Source organism: Branchiostoma belcheri, unplaced genomic scaffold (genome assembly GCF_001625305.1).
Source record: "Branchiostoma belcheri isolate BF01 breed outbred unplaced genomic scaffold, Haploidv18h27 scaffold477, whole genome shotgun sequence".
NCBI classification, from domain to species: domain Eukaryota; kingdom Metazoa; phylum Chordata; class Leptocardii; order Amphioxiformes; family Branchiostomatidae; genus Branchiostoma; species Branchiostoma belcheri.
This window is the reverse complement of record NW_017804106.1, coordinates 31260-38359: the sequence shown is the minus strand read 5'-3', so window position 1 is coordinate 38359 and position 7100 is coordinate 31260. Positions and strand designations below refer to the sequence as shown.

The 7100-nt window shown below is 39.3% G+C and overlaps 1 pseudogene; it reads right to left on the bottom strand.

Annotated features, from left to right (window-relative positions):
- Positions 1-49: 49 nt before the first annotated feature.
- On the bottom strand, positions 50-2962 carry LOC109479295 (annotated as a pseudogene).
- Between the last annotated feature and the right edge of the window lie 4138 nt (positions 2963-7100).

Genomic DNA, 7100 nt, shown 5'->3' with positions numbered 1-7100 from the left:
GGTCATTTGTATGTTTCCCCAGTAAAACCCGCGTTGTTACGCATTTTATTCACGGAGTATGGAGTATGACTTGAAGGGCTTTACGCGCAGCTGAAAACAACATAATTCATCTTTAGAGTAATCCATGTTAACGTATTATCACTTTTTTATCAAAATTGTCCGAGGCTATTTTGCATATAAGTCGAAATTTTTTAACTGTGGCGATTTTTTAACGAAAAATGACAGAAAAATAGCTGTTTCTGTCGTTTTTGGCCCAAAAAACAATGTAACTGTCATTTAAAACAAAATAGCCTCGGAAAAAAATAATAAATAGGGGGTTGGCTTTCTACTTGTAAAATATCATGATGAAAGGTGTTGTTACCGCTTGCGCGTAAAGCCATGAAGTAAACAGCTTTTTTTAACCAAAATGTTGATTTTTAACCCAAAAATTCAGAAGTAGTAAAAACAAAATAACCTTTATTCAATGTGTTTCATGTACTACTAGAACTGTGTGAAGTTTAGTTGTGGTGCGACCAAGCTATCAAAAGTTACGGCCATATGTATGAAATACTAATCATAGTTGGCCATAGGCTGCCTTAACCCAACCGAGAAATCTTGAGATGAGAAGACAGATCAGAGAGTGTGACAATTGTGCCACCTGTCTACATTTCCTGGAATTGCAATTACAAACATGTAACAAACCTAACAACAGTGAGCCAAGCCAACAGCAGGTAGCTAGGACTTAGGAGAGGACTGTTTTAGACATTATCAAATTAGGTGATGTTGTTAGATGTCGGACGCCTGCGGTAGGAGGTGCGAGGCCATGATGCCATGGCCTCACCCCTTTATGTTGTGTGACTGAGTGTTAGAGCTATGGTCTTCCCGCCATAGCTCTTATGCACATGTGCGGGGGTCCCCCTGGGGATCACTCTGGAATGAGATTCTGGATGTGAATACACTGTGGGAATGGGCAGAGACTGTGTTGTGTCTATTTCCTGGATAGAGGAAGGAGTTAACACTGAGATGGCAACACCCCTTCGTGTAGTTTAATTTTTTTTTAATTCCCAAGGAACATGCTAGTGCTATGATCAATTACGATATTTTGCATTTTACTTGAGATAAGGTCAATATTCACCTGAATTGATTTTATGCCCAAGGGAGATATAAAGTATAACCTTCTACAGCAGTCTGATTAATTCCCTAGGTGATTACTTCCTCTTAATGATCCACCTAAATTGTCTTTCTATAGGATGTTAACTCTCCTTCAATTTGTGTAGGTTGTTACCCCTAAACCACCTATTCCCTTTTTTCAGCCTGTTAGATTTTTTGTTAGGTTCTTAAATGCCCCATGCTCTACTGGGTCCAATATCTTGCCACTGGTTTTGTAAGCGGTCCTGTATCCGAACTCCCCACACATGTAGGGTTTCTCACCGGTATGTTTTGCTAGATGTTGGTCCAATGCACCTTTCTGTGCAGCAGAATAGCCACACTGGTTACACTTGTAAGGTTTTTCTCCAGTATGGGTTCTCATATGTTTGGATAATACAGATTTGTAAGCAGTCCACACTCCTCACACATGTAGGGTTTCTCACCACTATGTTTTTGTAGATGCTGGTTCAAGGTTGATTTCGTTGTAGCAGAATAGTCACACTGGTCATACTTGTAGGGTTTTTCTCCTGTATGGGTTCTCATATGTTGAGATAGGTAAGACCTTTTAGCTGTCCTGTATCCACACTCCGCACACATGTAGGGTTTCTCACTAGTATATTTTTGTACATGTTGGCCCAGGGTGCATGTCAGTGCTGCAGAATAGTCAAACTGGTCACACTTGTAGGATTTTTCTCCTGAATGGGTTCTCATATGTTTGTATAAGCCAGACTTTCCAGCTACTCTGTACCCACACTCCCCACACATATATGATTTCTCACCGGTGTGTTTTGCTAGATGTTGGTCCAAGGCACCTTTCTGTGCAGCAGAATAGTCTCACTGGTCACACTTGTAAGGTTTTTCTCCTGTATGGGTTCTCATATGTTGAGATAAGTACAGATTTGTAAGCAGTCCTGTATCCACACTCCTCACACAAATAGGGTTTCTCATCGGTGTGTTTTGCTAGATGTTGGTCCAAGGCACCTTTCTGTGCAGCAGAATAGTCACACTGGTCACACTTGTAAGGTTTTTCTCCTGTATGGGTTCTCATATGTTTGGATAATACAGATTTGTAAGCAGACCTGTACCCACACTCCTCACACATATATGGTTTCTCACCGGTGTGTTTTGCTATATGTTGATCCAAGGTACCTTTCTGTGTAGCAGAATAGTCACACTGGTCACACTTGTAGGGTTTTTCTCCTGTATGAGTTCTCATATGTCGAGATTAGTGGGACCTGTTAGCTGCCCTGTACTCACACTCCCCACATATGTAAGGTTTTTCTCCTGTATGTGTTCTTATATGTTGGGATAATACTGTTTTGTAAGCGGTCTTGTATCCACACTCCTCACACATGTAGGGTTTCTCACCGGTATGTTTTGCTAGATGTTGATCCAAGTTAGCTTTCTGTGCAGCAGAATAGTCACACTGGTCACACCTGTAGGGTTTTTCTCCTGTATGGGTTCTCATATGTTGGGATAACACAGATCTGTAAGCTGTCCTGTACCCACACTCCTCACACATGTAGGGGTTTTCACCAGTATGTTTTTGTAGATGTTTGTCCAGGCTATATTTATGTGCAGCGGAATAGTCGCACTGGTCACACTTGTAGGGTTTTTCTCCTGTATGAGTTCTGATATGTCGAGATAAATGGGACCTGTAAGCTGTCCTGTATCCACACACCCCACACATGTAGGGTTTTTCACCAGTATGTTTTTGTAGATGTTTGTCCAGGTTATATTTCTGTGCAGCGGAATAGTCACACTGGTCACACTTGTAGGGTGTTTCTCCTGTATGGGTTCTCATATGTCGGGATAAGTGGGACCTGTTAGCTGTCCTGTACCCACACCCCGCACACATGTAGGGTTTTTCACCTGTATGGGATCTCATATGTATGGATAAGTCAGACTTTTGAGCTGTCCTGTATCCATACAAGTCGAAATTCCGTGCATTTATCTGACCTGCTGCTGTGCTTGTTTTGCTGTCACAGTTGACCTGAGAAACCCCAATGGGATACCCTTCATATGAGTTACCAACCTCGGTGGGAGACCCGTGTCCTGCTGATGCCATGTTGAGCCTAATGAAAATGAAGAAAGCAATAAAAAAAACTATTAATGATCAAATTAGGTCTACAACTTATCCAGTTCCCACTAGCTATACAATTTCAACCTAATTCATTATAACTAGAAACCTAAATGTTTCGTGATGGAAGGTTATGTTGCCTTTTTCATATTAGTACAAATTTGCTACAATTTAGAAATTTAGTGTGAAATCTTATAATCACTCACTCACTTTCCCGAGCCAAGAAGATCAAAACATTTTTATTACATTATTAATTTTTTCAAAACGACACCAAAATGTATATATTAATCCTCAAACACCCAAACTTTTTTTCGTGACGTTAATGCCCGAACGGGATCCAAATGGACCCCATTTGCTTTCTTTCAAATCCATATTCCTTTTTGCATCCTTTCAGTGATCTTTGCACATATATTGGTTAAACATATTAAGACGTTTATTTTGGCATAATTAAGTGTTTAAAAATCCCAGCTCATTATCATAATTTATGCAAAAATTGGATGAGGCCTGCAGGCATGAACATGTGCTTGACCTTTGACCTCATATGGTTGTCAAATTGTCAAACCTCTAAAAACCTAATGGAATAATTCCTAAAATTGAGATTACTTGGCAAACTGCATAATATTGAAGCAATAATGCTTCCTTGAAGACATATTGAGGACATCTAAACAATTTCGTGTGTAGGAAAGTGCAAATACATGGCTGGGGTCCGTTGGGACCCCAGACGGTCTTACATCAGACTTCCGTTGTTGTTTTTACAAATTTGTGCCGATCTCTAAAAAAAAATTAGGAAAACTTGTAAAAGAGGTTTACTGACAAAGTCACGGGAGGAATTTTTTTTAAATAAAAAAAATTCAAATAGCACATAAAAATATACGTCTGGGGTCCAAATGGACCCCGTTCGGGTGTTTGAGGGTTAAACAATAAGGACAATCTAATTTCTAATCTACAAACAATACGGATTACTGCAAACACCTCCCCCACGACCCCTGGTTCGCTATATAACACTTAGTCTACTTCACAGACTTGTGCGTTGGCGGCGTAGAACCCATCGGACTAGCCAGTTGGTTACGCCTTTAGCTACTAAGCTTTACCTCGCTAGCGCTGTTTTCGCATACCTATTATAGGTGTTTTCTAAATTTATTACCTTCGCCAAGATGGTAATGTTTTCGGTAGTGTTTGTCTGTCTGTTTGTGAACAGCATTACTCAAGAACCTTTACATGCATTGTCATGAAACTTGGTAGGTGGGTAGGTCTTGATGAGACTTAGAAATGATTAGATTTTGGACCCCCTGGCGGCTTTTGATGGTGCTGCAGCAGAGCTTCTGGTTTTGATATCTCATGATCTGGACATACTAGGGTCACGAATTATTTAAATCATGACCTCAGTTGCATAATTTATTATGAGGTGCTAGAATGACCTTTTTTTGTTAAGATAAGGCTGTCATTTGGTGGGGAATAGGATCAACTGATATCATCAATGCAAATGAGGCTCATTTTCAAAATCAATGAGTAAAAACATACAATTCGTCTACCGGAAGGGTTAACGTCATTTGGCGAAGGTATGAGATCATGGAACTCTTGTTTAATATCATTTACGTCTTTTGCCTTTCTTAACAGCATGGTTAAACCTCTCAATACTTCTATATCACTACGTCCTCCAGAAAAAGACACTGCCTGATACACCATGATGCAGTAAAGTACAGTGAATAATAATGTGTCCCATGGGGTTCGCCCCCCCCCACACCACCTGTCACTGAATACCATCCAGTAGATTTATGAATAATTATGACCGATTTGACAGATTTATGACCGATTTATGAATAATTTATCAAGGCCCACGAAACGGTTCTTTCACTTGCAGAGTAGCAAATGATCCGTTGGCACACGATGGGAGAAAACGTTTTTCACACGCATTGTTCGCATTGTGGATATACATTACAAAGAGAATTTTCGTAGGACTTCCATTACTTTAGTTTACAGCATGGGTATTGATCATGAGAACGGATATCTTCATAATCCTGCTGGCTGTTTTACAAGAACGGCACAATAAAACAGTTTTCAATACAATTACGACTAGGCCGATAACATTTTATTTGATAACGCAATGAAGCCAACTTGGTTTGAGTTAATATAGCATTAACATGAAACAAGGTGCTAATAGCCGCTAGTCGTTGACCTTTCAGCAGCCCTCTGATTAGTCTCCGCTAGAAACGTACTGGATGTCGTATAGTGTACATGGGACCCCCCCCCCCTCCTCCTTCATTTTCACCCTCCATATTCATATCCATATTCACATCCTGAAAAATCCTATAAATTATCGCCGTACATACTTACAGAAAATAACACAAACTATTGCTCTGCACATCAGACTACATCACTCCTTACCTCCTAGCCTTACCTGCTCCCTATGACGTTTTTTTTTTGTTTTTTTTTTTCTTCACGTAAGGCCGGACTCGGATGACAGCTTTCTTTGTTCCTCTGTGGCTTCGTGAGGTCAGAGATCAACGCAAAGTAGGTCAAAGGTGAAACAGTAGGCCTGATTACCCATGTCACATCTTACCTTTATTACCCGTGACGTCTTAGATTTAATATAGCCGCGTCGACTGTTGCAGGGCTTCTCTTGCTTGCAGTGTTGTTAGGGCTAATGTAAAAGACTGCAAGCAAGAGAAGCCCTGCAACAGTCGCCGCGGCTAGATTTAGTAAGATCCATTACATGGTTAATCAGACCTACCATTTAGTTTCAAAACTAATGTAAATCATGCTAACAGCCCCAATCTACATTATTATTAACTTGTAGGTTGTGCCACATCCCCATACCTTTGAGAAAGTTTGAGAAAATTTGATTTTTTTTTTTTAGTTTCAGCGCGTTAAACTCCCTGTCCGTGTCTGCCCACTGGTTTCATGCAGACACACATGCATATTCAATGCCCGTAGCGTTCTTCGTGCTGTCTATGACTTAAAGTAATATATCTACGCTCATGGCGTTGTAATCATGATTTTTGTTGCGGAGGATAACAAAATGCTAGGTTTGTTCCATAAAACGACAAGATAACATGCATACGGAAATGCTCATGAGAAAGTTTTTATAGGCTTAACCCTACCTAGACCGGGCTTTTTTTGACATGGGGGGCCGGGGGGGGGCTCTTTTGAGCCCCCTAGGAACTCGCGAACGGTATGTCGTATGACCACCAAATTTTTAGAGAATAGTGTACTAGTGAAAATTTATCATATCTACAATTTTTATGTCGTTATAATGTAATATGACGCCATTATGACGTCATTAATGTGATTTTTTTGGCCAAAACCGTCTAAATAGGTTTTTCCCTGAAAACTAAATGGTATTCAACATAACTGTACCAAAAGTGTTTATGACAGAATATTATGGTGTACTAAATCTTATGTTGCCCATAGCAACACCGATGACGTCATAAAATGACGTCATGCATATTTAAGATATCCGCCATCTTGGATCATCAATCTTGAATTTTCAAAAATAGTTTTTTTTTCATGATAAAGCCTAAAATACATTGTAAACATACTAAATACCTTCATTTAAACCTTTTTTGGAAAAAGAAATGGAAGTATTGGTTAAATTTTAATGAAAATAACCTGTATATACCTGTTCTAATGATATGGTCCGCCATCTTGGATTTTGGCCAATGACGTCATCAAATTAGCATAAATTATACATATTTAATGATAAAATTAATATAAAATTATATGGGATGTTATTAATATTAGAAACCATGAGTAACTTGACATAAAACCCATAAAATTCTATTGTTGAAACAAAAACTACTAAATTTAGCAAAAAATGCCTGTCAGAAACCCGTTGCCATGGCAACACAAAAATTATTATCTTATTCCAATGATAGAGAATTGTTGCCAACAA